Source organism: Ambystoma mexicanum, chromosome 8, assembly GCF_040938575.1.
Source record: "Ambystoma mexicanum isolate Mex_15411 chromosome 8, UKY_AmexF1_1, whole genome shotgun sequence".
Taxonomy (NCBI): domain Eukaryota; kingdom Metazoa; phylum Chordata; class Amphibia; order Caudata; family Ambystomatidae; genus Ambystoma; species Ambystoma mexicanum.
Genome location: NC_090929.1, coordinates 977,809,082 through 977,831,587, shown reverse-complemented (window position 1 = coordinate 977,831,587; position 22,506 = coordinate 977,809,082).

Genomic DNA, 22,506 nt, shown 5'->3' with positions numbered 1-22,506 from the left:
CATGAAATATAAACTTCCATAGATCTTTAGCCTCCATGTGTGCTCGGTGTTGAAAAAGGTTTTTAAAATATTTAACTCTTAAGCTATCCAACTTTGTACACTCAGTGAGCAAGTGTTCTAGTGATTCCTCATGCTTATTACAGAAGCGACATAGACTACATTCTACAGCATCAGGAAACCATCTAGATGTAATTTCCCTGGTTTTCCATTGGTTCAACCTCAAGCGCAGAAGTCCTGCTCGATGCGAGACATTTGGTGATTTTAAGAGATACTCTTCAGGGGAGCCAAGGGATTTTAAGGCGAAAGGATTCCGTCTAAAGCATTTGTAGACTTGACATTGTTCTCTAGTGCTTATCCAATCCATTTCCCAGATCTTTTGCTTAGCTTTGTCAGGATTTAACAACAAAAGCTCATTCCCTACGTCTGCTTCTTGCAAAAATCTCTGCGCTTGGGCTTTCCAATGCTTAGCAAAACTGTCATTCAATGTTTTTACATAATTTGCTAAGTGTTTTACCAGCCTATTCCTATGATCTTCCAGGACACATTTTTTGTATAGCATGCATACTTTCCATTTGTAGGTGGCTTGCATCGATATAAGCCCTAATTCATGCCTTATGAGGGCTATGGGTGTAGATTTCGAGAGTTTCAAAAGATTTTTCCAGTATTCTCCTTCTTTCTTATCCCAAAAGTTGCGTGTTTTGTAAAATCTTGTCTCTGACCCATATAATTGTATTGGCAGAGCCTTTTGCTTATAGTATGTCATTAGGGGAGCGATGGTGAATTTACAATATTTGCCATTGATAATTTTTGCTTGGGAGATTAAATTATTCCATTTTATTATTGCAGTGATTTCATGTGGAGTGTCCTGTGGGCTATTGTTAATGTTCACTCCCAGGTAAATATATTCACCCACAGATTCGAGCTGCTGATTATCTAAGACCCACCTATGATCTTTATTTCGTTGCTGTGAATTTCCAAATTGGATCACTTTTGTTTTTTTAATATTTATAATCATACCATTGCATTTGGCATAGTTCTCCAGTACATTGAGCATATTGTGTAACCCCATCGGTGTCTTTGATAAGAGGAGGAGATCATCGGCATACAAGAGCCATTTGATTTCGTGTTTGCCTAGTTTTGGGGAATCAGTTATGATGTTAAGAAACTCTTTACCCATGTCAGAAATGAAAAAATTAAATATTGCCGAAGCAAGTATACACCCTTGCTTAAGTCCTCTCGACGTGTCAATGGGGTCAGTCAGCAGACCATCGCTGTTTAATCTTATTTGTAGTGAGGTACCCTGATGAAGCTCAATGATCCACTTCAAGATGTTCCATGGGCAATTGTTTCTCATTAGCTTCGCCACTATCAGCTCCCTCAATATAGAATCAAACGCAGTTTTGAAATCGATGAATGCAATATACAATGGTAGATTATTACTCGCTTGTTTTGCAATGATGGCATTTATAGTGAATAGGTTAATACCTGTTCCTAGACCTTTAATGAAACCTGTCTGACAAGGGTCCCTCAGGTTCTCTCTGTCTAGCCAGTTCTTAAATTCATGCAAGACAAGACGAGCAAATATTTTCCCTGGACAGTCCAGGAGGGCTATCGGTCTATATAGGATCCCGGATCAAGTCTGTCTCCCTTCTTAAACAACGGGATTAAAATTGATTTTTTCCATGATGTTGGAATCAACCCGGTCCGCATCACTTCCACAAATATTTTCGTCAATATTAGTGACCACACTTCTATCTCTTCTTTGATGGTTTTGTTATCAAGCCCATCCGGACCAGGAGCCCTTGAGGAGCTTAGTTTTGAGATATAGAATAAAATGTCATTTTGATCGAATTGTATCCTGTGATCCCAATTCATACCTTTAAAAGGTATTTGCTGGATCATCATTGGTGTCTGGTATATTTTCAGGAAGTAACCGCGCCAGGTTTTAGCCGATATGGAGTTAATTTGAACAGAAGACTGCTGTTTATAGGTGACATTATTCAGGACTTTCCAGATTTCCGCTAAATATTTGGTGGCTATTTTTTTAAGCATGTCCTCACTGTCTCTCTGGTAGCATTGGGCCTTTCTACTTCTTAACCAGTTTTTATATACTGTCCGTATGTGCCTTATCTGTGGAAGTTTCTCTTCTAATGTTAGATCTTTTAGTAGTCGTATTTGTTTTCTCATGTTAGCTTTTTTGGTTTTGACATCAATGTCAAAAACATGAGCATGTTTGTACCCTTGTCCTTGTGAGGTGTTTTTCACATATGCATATTTCTGCATTATTGTTACATAATCCAAGCCTGGACGAGTGGACAAATGTTTGTCAAAATCCCGCAGGGAAGCATTAGACCACTTGATTTTATTCCTCCTGTTGTTAGTAGTTATATTTCCATTATATGTCTCACAAGTGCTTTTATTGGGGGGTTTTTCTGTTTCCCACACCAAGCAAAGTTGGCTGTGATCACTTTCCCTTTTTGACTTTACAGTCATGGACTGGATTAGATTCAACAGTGCAGTGTTCACGAATATGTAATCTAATATGGCTTCAGATGGACCATTATGCCATGTGTTAGCAGCCTGCGTATCCCCCTCCACAGTCCCATTTAGCACTGCATGTCTTCCATTATTGCTAGCCATCTTCTTTCTTCTACCGTTCTTTTTCTTTTCCTCTTATTCAGCAGATGCATGTTAAGATCACCCATGATCATTACATGATCAACATTTCTTTCTTTAGCAATTTTGGCAAATACTTCTTGCAAAGTTCAAAAAAACAATCCGCAGTTAGATGAGACCGTCCCCAATAGATAGTAGAGTATAAGTAGGTGTGAATCAATCTTCAATTTGACAGTTTGGATAAAAGGGGTGGTGGAATCATACAAAGCTATTGTAAAGCCTTTTGATTTCTTTACTGCAACTAAAAGCCCTGCCATTGGTCTACCACGCGGTAGGCATATTGCTGGTTCTAAGTATATTTCATAACCATCCCAAATTGGGGCTTCGGCCAACCATGTCTCCTACAAGACCACTATGTCAAACTTGTCAAGTTCAGTATTCGCCGTATTCGTAAAGTGCTTGAACCCCCGAGTCTTCCAACATATCAGTTGGAGTTTCTCTTTTGCTATGGGTTGTTATGAACGATCTAAGTAATTACCTCTTCCCTCATCTGATGCAGCAAAGTTGGCGCCATAAATGCGGGGAATCCACTTTGTGGAGCCTCCAACTTCTTCATTCGATTGACAGTCTTCTTGATACAAGTTAAAGCCCATTTGAAAGAAAGCATCTCTAGCCTGCCATAATATATCTGCAAGAATGGTTGAGTGTATAGATATTCTGGATCATGTCAGATCCTGATCATCCATGAACTGAACTCTGTCGATGTCCGACGTTGAAATGTTCCTTAATTGAGATATCTCCCTGCAGATGTTTATGACGCTTGATCGATTCAGGTCAAATTGCTGGAATGGAGGGTCCCTGCATTCCAGTATGAAGCAGTGGCTGTTCTTCTGAGCCACTGCCCTCGATTTAAATGAGACTTCTTTGCTCATATTCTTGTTCTTTTGCCATTGTGCTGTTTTCCTCATACTGGCATTCTCCATTGTCTCATTATTTGAAGACATTGCGTTGTTTATGGGACCTCTCACTAGGTGACCTCCTGACATGGATTTTATCTCCATCTTGCTAGATCCAGTTTCCGTAGTTTCCTTTAACTTGCTGGCCATGTAGTTTTCTACAGTTTTATTTATTTCTTCTCTCATTTGCACCTCATTTAACCCCCCCCACCTTGAATCTATCTTTTCACTGTTGGGGAGTGCCTGAGGTTGGGCACTTTCGCTTCCTCTCATTGCTGTTTCTTCTGCAACTAAGTCATTTAATGGTTTGTAAAATGGGCTTGGTGTAATTTTATCAATACTGCTTAAGGGCATAGTTCTCATGTGCTCACTGCTTTCATCAGTGATTTTTGACTTTTCTCTGGTTTCTTTTATAGCACTTATTATCTTCAAAATTCGTCTATTCTTTACTTTCCCTTTAACACCTTTTGCTACAGACATGGTGCTTTTCATTTAATTTGTTAGGGATTGATTCTCTTTGTTTTGCTTGTTCTGTTTTGCAACTGTTTTCTGTTGTTCTTTTTCACTACTACTGGGCTCACTAGTTGCTTCCACGATTAACTTAGTCGTGGACGGCTCACCATCGCTACCTTTTGCAACGTTCTGTAACAGATGCTTTGAGGGTTCTTCAAGATTAATAGTGTTTGACGCCCCACTAAAATTGAATTGTTTTGGGTGCAAAGGAGTCTTAAACCTGTCGTTCATATTAGTTGGGGGGATTGTGGTCTGAGTTCCCGACTCTTTTGATTCACAATGTCTAAATATTTCGTATTGTTGAATGCACTCTCTTCGTTCTCCCATTTCCTGGCAGCTGTTACTTTGATCTGTCAGCTTATTCAATAATATAGTTTGATAGTTCAATTTCTGGTCCATTGCTTCATATAGTTTGGCCAACGATAGCAAAGCGGTGTGCATTGCTAACAGGACCGAATTTTTCTCGATCAAGGCCTCAGCCTCTTCTACAGGACTTTCAAGAGGGATTACTGGCCGTGCTTTCCCAACAGTAAGGTTTTTATTTCCCCTTATAGCTTGCCTGGGAGTCGGGGGGCAAAAGAGAGTGATTTCACAAATGCTTCTTCCTCGGAGCATTCTAGCATTTCTAAAGATGTCATTGCTTTGTAATTTTGTGATACATTCATTATGTCATCCTCTTCAATTCTACGCCTACTTGTGTTATGTTGTTGTTGTATTGGAATGGGCGACAGACTGTCTATTTGCATTAAGTCTCCTGTGTTGGAGTGTACAAACACAACTTCCTCTGTACTCATCGAGGCAGAGCTACTATCCATAAACTGTATAGCTTCCTCATCTGCTTGACCTGTGATTTGCAAGTTATGATAAGCCTCTCTTAGTTTCTGCTGGGCTTCGATCGTACAGGGCTTGGGCGGACTTTCAACAATTTTTTCAAGTGTTTGAGGTGCAAACACTTTATCATTTTCACACTGTTTACTCTCATGTTCCATGGTAGTGTCTGAGATTGCATTTCCCACTCCAACATTTAATATTACATGTGCGCTTACTTTAATGGCAGCTACTTCCATGTCAAGGCGCTTATTCAGCTCAGTGAGCTTTTCTTGATTCAGATGACAATTTTTGGTTTGTTGTTGTTGTTCTTGGGGAGTTTCAGTCGCTGTGCTTGTATTCAAATTGTAATATAAGCGAATATCAGGTAGCCTTGACATTAAGCGGTTCCTGTTTTTGTTTCCCACTTTTTTTCCTCTGCACAGGAAGCTCCTTTTTTCTTTAAGATTGGGACTGTTGGAGTGTGCGGCATACCCACCATATTTTTTATCTTTGGATTCATTCCTTCTTTAAATAGTGCACTATTCATGGGCGGCATACCAGATTTCAGTGTGTAAGGACCCTTCTCCATGCTACCACAAATAAAACACAATTAAGGTCACACTCGTGCACGGTGCGTAGCCTAGAGATTACACTATGGGTGGGAATAATAGTACAGGCAATAGCCTCTTACCCTTTCACGTAGAGCACAGATTTCCCCCTCTTTTTTTTTTTTTTTTTTTTTTAGTATAGAATTTTTTTAAGCACCTTTCTTTCTCCTCCTCGTTTGCAGTATGGCTAAGTCAAGAGCTGCCAGCCCAATCCGTGCCCCAGTCACAACGAACAGCAAACAGCAAACAGTACTTATCCGTACTTAGTGCGTGGCGCGAGTGCGCCAGGGAGAGAGTATTTGTAGAGGAGGAGGGGAGGAGTAACTTGCAAGTCACGTGCTTAACAAGGGCGGAGTCTCCCTCCAGGAAGTGCCCTAAATAAAAGAATAAGGATACACTCTTAGTAAGGCTTGGTGTATGTGAGGACAATAACAGGCTTATCCAAACACGAGTCCAAATAGAGTCCAAATATGCTCATAAGACACGAGTCCAATTAAATACACACACACAGGGGACTGGGTACTCAATCACCTTGTGGATCAGGAAGTCAGGCAAGCCAGGCGCCGCATGCAAAGACGTCCTCCTGGACGATTTACTTTGCGTTTTCACGGCACAGCAGCGGGCTCAATGAGAGTCTTGTGGTGATTTCCTTCAGCGTGTCCCACAGATCCAGCAAACCAGCAAACAGTACTTATCCGTACTTAGTGCGCGGCGCGAGTGCGCCAGGGAGAGAGTATTTGTAGAGGAGGAGGGGAGGAGTAACTTGCACGTCACGTGCTTAACAAGGGCGGAGTCTCCCTCCAGGAAGTGCCCTAAACAAAAGAATAAGGATACACTCTTAGTAAGGCTTGGTGTATGTGAGGACAATAACAGGCTTATCCAAACACGAGTCCAAATAGAGTCCAAATATGCTCATAAGAAACGAGTCCAATTAAATACACACACACGGGGGACTGGGTACTCAATCACCTTGTGGATCAGGAAGTCAAGAAAGCCAGGCGCCGCATGCAAAGACGTCCTCCTGGATGATTTACTTTGCGTTTTCACGGCACAGCAGCAGGCTCAATGAGAGTCTCGTGGTGATTTCCTTCAGCGTGTCCCGCAGATCCAGCAAACCAGCAAACAGTACTTATCCGTACTTAGTGCGCGGCGCGAGTGCGCCAGGGAGAGAGTATTTGTAGAGGAGGAGGGGAGGAGTAACTTGCACGTCATGTGCTTAACAAGGGCGGAGTCTCCCTCCAGGAAGTGCCCTTGGGGATCAGGAAGTCAGGCAAGCCAGGCGCTGCATGCAAAGACATCCTCCTGGACGATTTACTTTGCGTTTTCACGGCACAGCAGCGGGCTCAATGAGAGTCTCGTGGTGATTTCCTTCAGCGTGTCCCGCAGATCCAGCAAACCAGCAAACAGTACTTATCCGTACTTAATATCCATTTTTGAAAGGTTACTTAATAAGCCAAACATGCATATCTGCAAACAGATAAAACAGTTGGTGCCACAATTGGGGGCAATACCAAAAGGCACCCAGTCCTGCTAGGGCCGAACCCACATACCTTCCACCTTTTATGAATGTATGTATTTATTTTGGCATTTATAAAGCCCGCCAAACCCTTAGGCATCAGGGCGCTGTTACATATATGTTACTCTTAGCGCTTAGGTTGTGGTTAAAGCAGAGGTACACCTCATAGTATGGGGGATACTGCGGAGGGACAAGTTTAAATATAAGTCAAATCCACTGGTTACAAGTATGTCAGACGCAGGTGCAGCGCGGGCTGCCAATAGTCAGGTCAGAAGATGCAAATAGGTTAGATGCATATACAGCGCCAGCTACAGTGTGATAGGTGTGGTGGTTACAAACAGGTGATCACATCAGTAGTTACATGACTGCAAGAGTCAAATGCGGAAGTTATACGTAGGTAAAATGCAAGTGCAGCACAGTCTGCAAAGAGTCAAATCTGGAAGTTGCACGTAAGTTAAATGCAAGTGCAGCACAGGCTGCAAAGAGTCAAATCTGGTAGTTGCACTTAAGTTAAATGCAAGTGCAGCACAGGCTGCAAAGAGTCAAATCCGGTAGTTATACATAAGTAAAATGTATTTGCAGCACAAGTTATAGAGCGAATGTCCCTGCTAGGAGAGAAATACAAGATGTAGCTTGCATTTTAATACAGGGGGAACGGGTGGGTATTGCGAGGGTACTGGACCAATTCAGGTAGGAGGCACTTAGAGTAAGGTGCTAGCATAGTAGCAATACCATAACAGGTGCAGAACAGAGCATAGCAAACGTTAGAGTATGGAACTGCCGGTAATGGGGGTTTGCTGCAACGCCTATCTGGGGTGATGGTAGAACTATCATGGGTGGGCAGGTTGTGGAATATAGAGGAGAGTGGGTGAGCACACAAATAAAGGGAACGAAGAGTTGGATTACCTTACACTGCATTCTGCCATAGGAGGCGGTGGCCATGGCGAGGGACCTACAGGAAGTATGTTAGAGACAGTGGCACGAAGAAAGGGGCTGCATGGTGGAGACACATAGCCTGGAGCACCGTACATGCCCGGACAGGACCCGACAGAGAGAGAGGCCTTATCAGTCAGCCTTCGATGTCGGTCTGATCCTGAGTCACCATCCGGCTAGTTTACAGGCTGGTCGATGGGGCGCTTCATAGCCAATGACAACGCTCGATAGGAGCAGGCTGGGAAGCGAATTTCCAGGCCGAGGGGATGCGGATGAGGTGGCCATGATGGTGTGGAGATCCAGCTCCCACACATCAGTTACAGCACCAGCAGACAGAGCCGCATAGGTAGAATGTGTCAGGCTGCCCTGCTCATGCAACCAGTAGTATGAAAAATACCTTTAGTAAACTGTGTGTCTTGCTTATTGAAGGTCAGCGGTTTTCTGCTTGAAAGATGCATGACTGAAAAAAGAAAAGGAGAATGCACATTCTTAAAGCAACCCAACGGTAACTGTGATGTCAGTTTCCAGTATATTAATCTATTTATATGGTTTATAAATGGATGGCAAGGGCCACCCGGAGCTGGGAGGGTGATCTCCCTAGATGTGGGCTGTGTGCTTACCTTATATTCAGGGAAAATAAATAGTTAAAACAGTTAAGATCATTCTATTTATCACACACAATCAATGAAATTTAGCAGTGTTGGAGGTGACGACCATCTTAATTCAGAGTCCCCCGTAGGTGTCCCCAATAATGTCATATTGTAACTTATTGTTTATCCCTGCAATGATGTAATGTAAGTGCTCATGGACTGATTAATGGGGGGGACTCCAAGTTAAGATGGTTGTCACTCCTGTGAGAAACTTGTATGTGTCCGACAAAAGAAACATAAGACTGGGAATCGCAGCTGGCGAATGGTGTGATGGATGTCAGTGGTACATGGAACCCTCCCACACTGATAGCCAGGGCGGGGAGACACGGTTGCCATTGTGGTACCGTCCTTGACTACAGCAGCAAAAGAAATGCCAACGATTTCAGCACAGCCGGTGAGTCGGAAGAACCTGATAGTGGGACAGACTGTGTTAGACTGAAGGTTGCAGTGACAACATTAAGAAGATTAAGAGACAGAAGTCTTTGTGAACGAAATTGGTACCAGATATAGAGTGGTCTGGTGCTACGCGGGTGCTCATTCAAAGGTCTCTGGCTGTTAGCCCCCCCCTGAACAAGGAAAGTATTGAATGGAATAATAGTACAAAGAGGCCATAGAGAAGTCCGACGTAAGGTGTCAAGGTGGTCATATAAGGGTCAAGCCAAACCCCTGTACAATCGAAAGTCCTTGACATGTTGTAGAAATTGTGAACTGTGGAAAGTGAGAACTCGACTAAGGGAATTGTGAGACAGGAGTTTGTGCTCGGCGGAGGGGAATGCCCTGAAAACTGGTTATTGTAAACCAGGACCTAGTGGCGAGTGCAGCACATCCTTTGACCATGTCTACTGGCTACATGGCAATGATAAATCAAAAAAGAGTAGGGCTTGTGCCCTATGGCCATGACCCATGTTAGGACTGTAGCCTTTGTCCTTTTGCACCAATGATTCTAAAAGTCTGAGGCCAAATGGCCATGGCCGAGGCCAACATCCATCTGCCAAGTAAGTGACCAGATTCAGTGGCCCAACCGTTTCCACTACCTACATTGCAACAATAAGTCAAAAAGACTGGGGCCCTTAGTCTATGGCCACAAACCAAATCAGGACCCATTGGCCATGGCCTTTGAGAGTGAGGCAAAAATCCCCCCAACTATTAAAGGATCAGATCGCAATGTCTATGTCCACTGACCTATGCCCTTATTTTTTGCCCACCTTTAATTTCTGTTGTCATTTCGGGGGGAAATCCCACCTTAAAGAAAACATCTCTACTGCCTTCTATTAATGCGCTATTTATGCCCGTAATAATTTCCACAATTGTTTGCTATGACCGCTTTAATGTAAAACACTTGACTATTCAAAACTATTTCTCATCCCTTCTGGCATTTTCCATTAATCTTTCCTCCTTTCTAGGGCCTCCATCCCAACCTTTGTGTACATCCTGCCAGACTTTCTCACACGCCACCACTTTACTTGCGAGTTCATTAACACACATTTATTATTTTGCAAGTGAATCTTATGAAGTTGCTACAGGATTCCCGTAGGAATTCTGCATAATTGCTCTGGTAAGACGAACAATTTCTGCCACAAACAGGTTCTTAAGCTCACCCTAAACTCTCCTAATACACAAGCGGTCCTCTTTCCCCATCCCATCTCTACCCAAATGTGAATCCACCCCTTTCCCAACTTCAAATCTATTTTGATCAACTTCTCTCGGAAATACTGTGGGAATCGCTTGCATCAAGGAAAGTCTCACTACTGAAATGCACCAGGGGAGATATATAAAGGTTCTGGGGATCCAAAGGGCCCCCGATTCTTTGTTGGTTTATTTTAAAACTGTTACATGTGTTTACCCCAAACAAACAAAAGGTACATCTATAGCACTTAACCATTGAACCGTTGAACTTATTTTCCCCAAAGCTTCCCTGCTGGATTGGCCAGTGGCAACAATTTGTTTAGGAACGTTTTATCGAAGGTTTCTTTAGATGCTGTGTAATAAATGTTTTTTAATCCAGGTGGATATGGTTGTTTTGGGTTTATTTTAAGGCAAACAGAAGGCATGGTGGGCATCACTCTTTATTTCTGATACTGCTGAATGAGAAACCCACACTTTGCCTTATCACAATCTAATTCCTCCAGTATGCGGAAGGATCTTGTTTCTTTGTTAAAATATATGGCTTTGCCTATAGGCAAAGAGAAATTGATCACACGTTATCCTGATCTGTGCATTGAATTATCTGATGTTTTGGTTTACACCGTTAGTCATTCATACCTGTGTTGACATGCTAGATATTCACTCTTCATTTGAATGCATACTGGCTTGGAGTTCACATCTATATGTAATTCCTATGTACAACTCTCACAATGACTATTTGTTAATGGGGACTCTGTAAGTGGCCCCAGTCCTATATCAAATCAGGACCCTACTTGGATTAGAGACTCATCAAAATAGTTAAGCAGGAAAATAATATTGTCAGTCCAGAACAAAACCATTGTTTCCTTCATCTGGTTCCTTGTCTCTAATGCTAGCAAGAGAGATATTATCTTCTGCCTGTTTTAAAAACTTGAGCTGGACTGGAGAACTCCATCTAATGACAGAACATTTGGGGTTAATAGGCCCTTTTGCATTTAGGGTGTTATTATGCTTTAGCAACCTGGGAGGTGGAATTCCCTCGTATTGGGTGCCCGTCAGCCCAACTTAATGTCACAAGCAAAGAGATGGTTTTGAGGAGGACTGTAGGCACCCAATGACTGAGGATTCCACCCCCTCAAGGGTACTTAGGCTTTTAGGATACAAGGGTGACCTGTGTTTCTGCCATAAATTCGCTTATGGTGGCTTTAAAATCCCAGACCACTCTAAAAGTGACATCATCCAGGGGGGAGCAAGGTACTGCTCAGTTGTGGAAAAGGGGAAAATTGACCTGGATGAGGAAGCATGGGCAGGCTTATTGGAGATTTCTACCCATGATTCCAAACAATGTTGTGAATTTGTGAATGGGGGGGGGGTTTATACGATTGTAGATAGGACAAAGGGAACTCATGTGGATGCACAGGCATGAGTGGAGCATTACTCTAGCTTCTTCCCTGGTGTAAACCCTCCATTACCATGCTCGAACCCTAGTTCTTCATTGAGCTCTACGCTTGAGGAGGTATCTATGGCCATCATCAAGCAAGCGCAAAACCGCGCGCTCCTGGCCTGGATGCCATTCCAGCCAACCTTTTTCATGACCAGGGTTATATATGGGCACGTTGTTAACTGTGGCTTTCAATGCCTTTTTGGAGACCAGCCATTACCCACCTTCCTGGAAGTCGGACATTATTTCTCTAATTTCTCCTATTTTAAAAAAAAGGGGGACCCTGTAAGACCACTTTCGTATAGACGCATCTCCCTACTTTACACCACTTTTAAAATCTTTGGGAGAGTGTAAGTGGAGCACATTGAGACTTAGCTGTCGAAACCATCTATTTTGTCCGATATACAACTCGGTTTTAGACCTGTTGTGTGTACCATGGAACAGGCTCTGAATGTGCACCTTTTGGTGACAAATTTGTTTTTTTGCCGGTGCAACAGTATTTGTCTTGCATTCATGCACTTTAGCACTGCCTTTGATAAAGTGAACAGGTTGAAGTTGTGGGCAATGCTCAGGTCCGTGAAGTGCCCAATGGAGATCCTGACAGTGTTGCAGGAAATAAACACGCGTTTGTGCAGATTGGGCCTGAGGGGTAAGGTACAGCCTGCTTTGAGGTTGGTTCGGTGGTCCACCAGAGCTGCAGCCTGGCCCTGGTCCTTTTGGTTGGGCTTTCTTTCTTCCCTGGCATTAAGATCCATGCATTTAAAGTTCCTTGCATTTCCCCAATATAGATGGAAATGCAGGGCTTGCTGTGCTGAGGCTGCTTTATTGTGTAATTCTCCTTTGGCATCTATACTTGGCCTCAAGGACCACCTCTCCCTTAGGTATGCATTCAAATCCTGGCTATTTCCACAGTGAATGGCTACTGGTGATTGTTCACATTAGCACTCAGATGTCTTATGGAAACAAATTGCTTCTAAATCTCTTCCCATATCCATACTTCATATCCATAAAAATGGTTTGCCCCATTTCAGCATAATACTTAAAATAAAGCCTTGGAATACCCTTATGATGTATATAGACGCCCATATTTGCCCCTTAAGCGTAAATATACATCTTACATTGTGGTGGAGGACTCCATGGGGTCAGAAGTTAAAGTTTTAACTCAAGTGTGGGAATGGCCTTCAATCTCTTTTCAGAGACAAAGGGCCTCCTTTTGAGTTTGGCGGTAATCCAGCAATAAATCCACGGAATCTCCATCATATATGGTTACCATTAAATGCACTAGGCTCCGTGGAATTACCACCGGATTATGAATGGTGGTGCAGTGTCGTTAGTCCCAATTTTTGGAGTCTATAGGACTCCTCTGACAATTTTTGGCAGTAAAATGGAGGATGTTTATCCTCCATTTTACCACTGAAAACCAACACTACTTCCGTGTTCACCGCAACACTGTACTCGTGATGAGGCCTACACTTGATACATTGTATGAGCAGACATTTTGGATCCATCGAACCAGGTCGGTCGGTGAACTCCAGTGAGCTACTTGGAAAGCGGTACAGACTGTGTATTTTGATATCGTTTCTATGCTTTAGTTGAAAGTCTTTTTCACAGAAATGTTTTCTTTATAAGCCATGTTTGCATTTTGCTTATAGTGCACTGTAGATTAGAGCATTTTTGTCAGTGGAGTGGTACACCTGAGTTGCTTTATGGTGTGGCCTTTCTCCATCAAGAAATATTTTCTTACGGTGGAATGCACCCTTCACACTACAACTCCTTTTACTGATGGTACGCAGGGACGTCATTTAGGGGTTGCCACGGGTCGCATCTGCGACCCGTGAGGTCTCCCTTGCTACCCCTGTGGTCTCCCTTGCTACCCCTAAAAATAAAAGGGAAAACAACTTTTTTTAAATTATTTTTTTTTCAATTAAATCAGGGCTCTTGGGCTGTGGCCAGCAGCATGTCGCTCTTTGCTTCTATAGTGGCAGGTTTTCTGATATCTATAGCCATTTAAGATAGCTCAGTGGGTTAGCGCTAGCTGCGGCAATGTGTGTGTGATCTGCAGGTTCGACTCCCGGCAAGGTCAACTCAGCCTTTTATCCTCCTGAGGTTGATAAATGAGTACCAACACAGGTTGGGTAATATTGTATGTAAATTTGTTCTATATGAAGCGCTTAAGCATAAGTGCTATATTATCGTTTGGCCTTGGACGTCTGCTTGCTTTCACAGTAATTTGGTAATATGGGCTTTACGCGCTGAATATCACTTTACAGTGATATCGTAACCTCATTTTTTGCAGTGGAATTAGAAACAATGCTATGTGATGCCACTTCCTGTTTTGTCAAAGGGTGAAAGGTCGATTTCCATCGATTTACGTGATATCACGTTGGGCTGGGGGCAAATGACATCACTTCCTGTAATGTCAACAGAGGTCGAGGGACGTGTGATGTCATTTCTGCTACCCCCGGCATTTTGGTCAAATGACGTGCCTGGTGGTATGGTGTGTCCCCACTCTAGGTTACACACAGTTATCCGATGTACGGAGCTCTCAGCTCACAACCAACACTGAGTGCGTGTGCACCTGAGTGAGATAGTCAGACCACAGACTTTCCCATTCAAACTACAGTTTGCGTGATGTCATCAGTAAATACAAGGGTGGGTCTGTTAGATGCAACAAACGAATTCCAGGGCCTTTCTTTCTATTATTGTAACCCGAATATTGCTTTCGCTAGTTTTTTTTTTTTCTCCATGAATAAATGTTAGTGTGTTTGTTAAACATTATCCCTGCGCCATTATTCCATTGAAATCACGAGCCCCACTTTACATTGAAAAACATCGAGCAGACAAAGGGAGGGCTAGAAAAGCAGTGACATTCCTTTAACATGATGGAGAGAATGACATGTAACATGACATGTGTGATTGATCCGTTTTAACGGATTTTTCCAGCACTCTTGGGTGGCCACCCCAAGCATTGTCCTGTGGCGACTTGAACAGCGTCCAGCTTCCAGAACTTTCTATGCTCAGCAATAAATCCGAGTCGATTATTTCTGCACCAGAGAACACGGGGCATTTTTCATAACTTCTTGCTGTACCGGGTGCCACAGCAGAGTTATGCATGGCTCTCGACGAAAAGGAGCGGCGTGTTTCAGTTCTTAGTCAACGGAATTTATTGTTGAAAGGTGCATTGCTTTGTTAACCCTAAACACATGTGTGTTCTCACCCCAAAAAAAGAACAGCAGAACCCCGCCATACGCGACTTGCCACATAGCCCAAGTGATTGGGCTGTTACAGAGAGGAGGCACTAGGATTTATCACTAATGGTCTAGGCTTCATTACAAGTACTGCATTGATGAGGAAAAGGCAGTAACGTCGCGGTTACTCTGATGCCGCAAATTCACTTTACCACTGTGATCCTGTATTCCTCACTATCTCGAGACTGGCCTACGACGCACTGATCAATAGAATTAGACACGGAGGCAGGGAGAGGTGGTATAGCATGTCTTTATTCGAACTCCTACAAACAGGAACTGCCTTCCCTTCCCATGGCCAGCTCCTCCTCTTCCCCTGTGTCCGTGTCCCTCCACACGTGACATGAGACATGTGACGACACCAACCCCCCCCATACTAAATACAAAGTTCCACTTCAGTTCATTTCTTCAATGAGCCTGTGAGGTTCCTTATGTGTTCTCTGGGGACGCAGGTCCGTCTGTTCATTACATTCGCGAGTCAGCTGGGGTGACATCTCGGTGCTAGAGTCCTCTTTGTCTCTTCATAGGACGTGTCCCACTCGGTGAGATGAGTGGATGAGGAGGGGCCGATGAGGGGCACGATTCCGGGCATCCGCCGGAAGTGCAAGGAATTCCTCATGATGGTTCTCCTGTCGCCTTCAGCGGTGAGGAGGGATCCCTTCACTTGCACGATGGTGAGGGATTCCTTGTCAGCTGCAGCCATGTTCTTACGACTTTGGGTTTGCCTTGCATCTTGCTCTTGTATCTCCTGATCGCCGCTATATTTTTCGTCTTCTTGCGTTCTGTAGGTAAGCCGGGTTCTTATGCTTGTCCCAAACATCACTTCAGACAGTGTTTTCCCGGTGGTGCTGTGTGGGGTGTTTCTATAGTCTCTCATTAGCTGACACAGCAGTTTTTCCAGAGGTTCACCTGTGAGTCGAGCGATTTGAGTTGTGCGCTTGACATTTCACATGAACTGCTCCACGATTCCATTAGCCTGAGGTCATAACGTTGTTATTTTCCTGTGATGGAAACCCATGTACTCAGAGAATGGGTATCATTACGACCCAGGCGGTAAGGGGTTAACGGTGCCGTAAAAGGTGATGGCGCCGTTAACCCCTTACCGCCTAATTCCGAGGTCCCTTTGCGGTTACCGACCTTAACGGCTGGTTTTTACCAGCCGTTAAGAATTGGACCCGCAAAGGGACCTTGGAGGTATTTACAGTACCGTAATTTGCGGTAGCATAACTACCGCCTTCCCCATTTCCATTGAGCCCTATGGGGGCAAAAATGGGCAAGGGCCAATGGTGAATGGGGAATTACCGCCCCGCCAACCTTGGAATGGGGCGTTAATTCCGCCATTCACCATGGCGTAATCGGTAAAATACCGACGGCAACCATGGCGCTACTAGCACCATGGTTACCGCCTGGGTCATAATGATCCCCAATGTCTTGAAATCCTGTCCCGTGAAATGGGGCCCATAGTCCTTTTTCACTATTTTGGGGATGCCATAGGTAGCGAACATTCTATCCAGGGCGGGAATGGCGTGCCGGGTTGACGTGGATGTCTGTGAATCGTGAGTATTCATCTACTACCACGATGATGTGTTTGCCTCCGTCCATTGAGCTGAAATAGTCCACAGAGATTTCTTCCCATGCTCCTTCTGGTAGTGTGATCATGCATAACGGTTCTGGTCTTGGGTGGGGATTTATTACTGCGCAGGTGTGGCAGTTTTTGAGTAGCTCCTCCACTTGGGTGTCGAGATGTGGGAACCATAGCCTTTGCCTCAACATCCTTTTCATAGACACCATGCCCCTGTACCCTTCGTGTGCCAGCTTTTGTCTTAAACTGCGAGGGATCACTAGTTTGGTGCCCTTAAGGAGTAAACCCTCCTTGGACTTTGCAAGTTCATCTTTGACTAGCAGGAGGCATGTGATGTCTTGTTTGGTATCCTCCCCTGTATTTTCCATCAATGTCCGTGCTTGGTTCCAGTGTCCGGTCTCTAAACACCTCAGAATGATCTGCAGTCCTTGATCTGCATTACACTCCTGTGCTATATGGTGCACGTCAAGGCCTTTAGGTGTGTCCTCTTGTATCACATATCTGATGTATTGATACGCGATGGATGGATTTGCTGTGCATTCCTTGTTTCGGTGTCGTGAGAGTAAATCTGCTGGGTTGTGCTCCTTCCCCGGCCTGTGAATTATATTGAAATGGTAGTCTTGTAACCTTAGGCTCACCTTGCAATGTGTGGTGGCATTTTGGCCTGAGGATTTCCGTAGATGAACACCGGAGCTGGTGATCTGTGATGACTGTGAACGGTTTTCCATACAGGAATAAATGAAAATTCTCACAGGCCCAGACTACAGCCAGTCCTTCTTTTTCAGCCTGTCAGTATGCTTGTTCAGTCTTGGACAAACTCCAGCTAGCATAGGACACGATGTGCTTAAACTGGCTATCTCTCATCTAGTTGGGTCAAAATTGCTCCTAAAGCGACCGGGCTCGCATCCACTAACAGTTCTGTGGTTTTCTTCGGGTCAAAGTATGCCATGTTTTTGGCATCTGCAATGTGATCTTTTATGAGCTGGAATGCTTGCTGCCATTTTGCAGACCACTTGAACGCTGTGCTAAATTTTGTGAGTGCCCTGAGGGGTTCACTGACAGACGCAAAGTCTTTTATGTATGGAATACAGTAGCTCGCTAAGCCTAGGAAGGCTCTGAGGTCGGTGGTGGAGCCTGGAGGTTCTGCATCCGTGAGTGCACTGACCTTATCTCGGTCTGGTGTCATTCCCTAAGCAGAGAAGATGTGGCCAAAGAAACAAAGTGTCTGTTTCGGAAATTCACATTTGTCCTTGTTTAGGGTGAGGTGTGCTTCCTCGAGGGCCATGCACACTCGCAATGAGTGTGTTGTCGTGTTGCTCCTGGGTCTGACCAAAAACCAAAATATCGTCACTGTAGTTCAGACAGTTGGATATGTGCTTTACCACATTGTGGATTTCTGATTGAAAGATTTCCGCTGCAGACAAGACTCCAAAGCTGAGCTGCTTGTATCTGTACAAACACAGATGCGTGGCGAAAGTGGTGATATATCGGGATGCCTTGTGAAGTTCCAATTGATGGTACCCTTTATTGAGGTCCAGTTTGGAGAAGATGGTGGCTCCATTGAAGAGGTGCACCATGTCAGTGATGTGTGGTGCTTGGTGACGCTCTCTCATGATGGCTTCATTTGGCCGTCGCATGTCCACGCATATGCAAATGTCTGATGAATCCTTTTTTGGTACGGGTACTGTGGGGTGCACCCAAGGAGTGGGTCCTTTTGCTGGTTCAATGATGTCTGCCTCCAGTAATTTTTTCAGTTCGTTTACAAGCTGCTTTTGTATGTTTATGGGGATACCTCTGTAATGTTGCGCCCAGGGAGTGACACTGGTGTCGGTGTGTGGTTCTATTTGGCGGCCCTTCACTTTTCCCAATCCTTTGAAGAGTGTTGGGAAGATTTGTTCAATGTTTTCGGTAGGATCCAGGTATTTGTGCACCATGAGTCTGTATAGAATGTGGATGAGACGCATTTCAATGGCTACCTTGTAGTTTAGAATGCATCCACTGTCTGTGGCAACTTCAAGAACATGCATGGGGATGTCTTTTGTGTGTCCTTTGTAGCTGCACGATGCTCTGAAAGAACCCTTGCAGGCTAGAGGTGTTTTTGAGCCATAGGGAAATATGAGTGCTTTGGCTGGTTGTAGACGGGGGCGTATGGTATGTTGTTGTATACTTCCTCACTTATGACATTTACTGTGGCTCTGGTGTAAACTAAAAATTCTGCCACCGTTTGGTTAACCTGTATGATCAGAGTCGGGCTGTGCTCTTTAGCTGTCGGGTTGCCTAGAGCATATAGGTATCCCTTTTTCCGTGGCTTATCCATGGGTTTCTCACTTCTCCAGGCATTGTCGTCCGACGATACTGCTGAGACGCTCTCCGACTGTTATTGTTCCACTAGACATCTGACGTATCTTCCGGGCTGTCTGCTTGGTCTGGATGTCGTGGGTTTATTGTCTCTCCAGTCACTCTATGTACGTTCTCTTCTGTTGTCTGGCTGGTCTTCCCTATGCCTGCGGTGCATGGTGCCATATGATGGACCTGTGGAGCGAGGTGGACTTTGCGGTCGTTGATCTCTTTCTGGAGTCAGTCATCCGCTTCTTCCTGCACCTCTCATTTTGCTGTGGTATGTGAGACACACCACCCTGTAGTGGTTTCCCCCCACAGGTGGAGCACTGTTGTCCCATGACTGGGCATTGTCCTTCGTGTGGGTATTCATGACCGCATCTGTAGCAAATAGGCTCGGTTTTGCCCTTAGAAACCCCTTCTAATTTGTTGAGGCACTCCTGTTTTCGATTGGTGATTTTGATGTCTTCCAGACCTTCTACCTGTGAGGCCAAAGCGGCATCTGAGCGAGCCATGCGTAGAATCTCTTCAAGACTCAGTGGCTTCTGCAGCAGTCGTTTCCTCAGATCTGCGCTCTCACATCCAACTATGATCTGCGAGTATATAATATTTGTCGAAAAGACAGTGCTTCATCTTGAGTCTTAGACGCATTATTGAAGTATCCATGGTCTCACCTTTTGTTTTTTTGGTGGTGTGGAAAATATGTCTCTCGTAATCCAAATTTGTGTGTGGCGTGAAATAGTCTGTGAGTGCTGTCTTTAAACCAGTGTAGTTGTCGGTGTCAGCTTCAGGGAGCTCATCCACAATGTCACTTACATTCGAGCCTATTGCGAAGGTTAGAAGGCTGTGCTTTTTTTCGTCATCCACTGGTCCCACTGCTTTTAGGCATACCTCAAAATCTCTCAACCACCTTTTCCATCGTGAGCCCAGGGTGCTGGTGTCACTGAGGTCAACATTTGTGGGCAACTGGGTTAGTAGGCTGTCCAACATTCTGTGATCATTTTCCGACATTGTTTTGGCTTGGTGGGGTTGTTATTTAATTGACACTTTCTCCGTAGACTGACCTTGTGTGCGATGACGTATGTCCAGCCTTCCTGTTTCACTTTTTCAGTCTCCTGCCTTTCCTGCATCTCTGTGACTGTCGCAGGGCGCGTTGTGCTGCCAGCTGTAGTATGTTATTGGTAGGGAGCTTTCTGCCGCCTTTGTGTGTGCCTTCAGGCCTTCGTATTCCCCATCTGCTTTATCTTGAGCGGATTGGAAAGTTGGCCTAGGCGGGAGAAATGTTCTCACACCGCCCGGATGCGTGTTGTAGTGGGGAGCCTTCATACTTTTTGCCCACTTTGCTAGATCAGTTCGCTTTCGCGGGAGAAACGTTCTCACACTGGCTGGATGCGTGCTGTCCCCAATGAGAGTCCTGCATTCCACACTATCTCGAGACTAGCCTACGACGCACTAAGAAATAGAATTAGACACAGAGGCAGAGAGAGGTGGTATAGCATGTCTTTATTCGAACGGAACGCCTACAACCAGGAACTGCCTTCCCTTCCCCTTGGACAGCTCCTCCTCTTCCCATTTGTCCGTGTCCCTCCCCACGTAACATGCGACATGTGACGACACCACAACCACCACAGTACTGCACCGTCGTACTAGGAGTTATGTTGGTAAATGGAAGATTTATCTCCAGCAAAACACTGAAGGTTAATCCTCCACTTTGCCACCAAAAGCTGTCCATTGGCTCCACGGTATTACTGCTCACAGTAAATATGGTAAAAATGGTCGTGAAAAACATGACTACATCCCACCTTGCCGCCATTCATACTACCATGGCAATGGAGTATGTGGCTGTAACTGTAAGCGATTTTGGCAGTAAATCGGGCAATTTATCCCCGCGATTTACTGCCAAACTCGTAATGTGGACTATTATAGTCATGTGAACCAGAAGAGTAATAAAGTGTTCCCCTGTTGAGAAAAGTTCTCAAGTTCTCTTAATGCACAATTCTGCGAAACCTGGCCTTACTGAGGATGCACGCTTAGAGTTAGACCTGCAAAAACGCATGCACACTTCCATTGAGGCAATAAACTACCAAACATGATTTTGCGTTGTTTTTGATATTTAAAACAAAAATGTGATCCGTTTACTTTTGAATCCTAGATTGCTCTGTAACCAATTCTAATCTTTTAGAAAATAGGGAAATGTGGCATGCAGCAGTGAGTTTATGCTTTGATCTAAAATAGGGGTCATGTCAAATGGGAACTGCATCAACAAAATGGTACTAAGCTATACCTCGTCACTGTTTGTAGCAAAAGGTGGAGGGTGATCGGCCAAAAATGGAAAATGAGACATAAGCTGCTGCGTCAGTGGTACTCAACGCAGCGTAGCGAGAAAACAAACCAAGCCAATGGGCCTCATTACGACCCCGGCGCTAAACCATGGTGCTAATAGCACCATGGTCCATGCCGGGGTCCGCCATGGTGAATGGCGGAATTGCCGCCCCATTCCAAGGTTGGCGGGGCGGTAATTCCCCATTCACCATGGCCCCTTCCCCATTCCCATTTTTGGCCCATAGGGCTCAATGGGAATGGGGAAGGCGCTAATTACGGCACCGTAAATTACAGTGCCGTAATTAGCTCCTAGGTCCCTTTAGGGTTGGTTTTTTAACTCCTGCTAAAAGCAGGCGTTAAAGTGCAACCCGCGAAGGGTCCTCGTAATCAGGAGTTAAGGGTTTAACGGCGCGACACCTTTTACGGTGCTGTTAACCCCTTAACGCCTGGGTTGTAATGAGGTCCAATATATTTATGGATATCAGTGCAAAACACAACAGACTAATCAGCCACTTCAGACCTGACGGTAATGCAAATAAACCCTCCTAGGACATGGTCACTGTTGTTCTTCAGATGACATGACTGCTGCAGTAGCAGACTTCCTGAAAAGCAATCATTACTATTTGCTCAAGTCTGACATATGCTAGCATGTAACTAAAATCCTCAAAATGCTCTTAGGTCTAAGAAGAAAGTTCAAATGATGCCGCATCATGGAGTCATCTAGTCATCCCCTCCCAACTGGGAGTGAAACATGTGGGTTTCTTTGACCTGAAAAGGGGGGGGGGAAATCAGGTAACATATCTGGGCACCATATTATTCCATTGTTGCCGAAATTAGCTCCATCCCAGCTGTCGGGGGGAAATTCTGCCGGGGTCGGCCGGGCCGTCCGCAGACCTCTGGGCAGGGAGGCCCCAACTCCTCCCGTATATCCCAAAAGAGATAGAGTATGAGACACACGCAAGAAGCAAGGTGATTCTGCTGTTTATTAGACAAAACGGCAGGGATGGGTCAAGGATCGTACGCGTCCGTCCTGACACACACACAATCGTGGGGCTCGCAGGCCCTTTTTACCTTAGTATGACGCGCTACTTGCGTCACCTTAGAAAGTTTAACAAAAAACCTATCTCCACTCTCGATTGGTTACTCGAGTGGTAGGGTTAGTATAGCATATGTATAGAGAACGGTGTTAGTGGTTGAGGGTTAGTCAGGTGATATACTTGGGTTGTCCCTTCAGTTTGATACATGAAAATTGTTACATGAAGACCCCTGAGGATTGGTCAATGCTAATGGCGTCAGTGATAAGAGCCCCATGTTCTGATTGGTCCGCTCGCGAGCCTCCCAGTCTGGGACCATC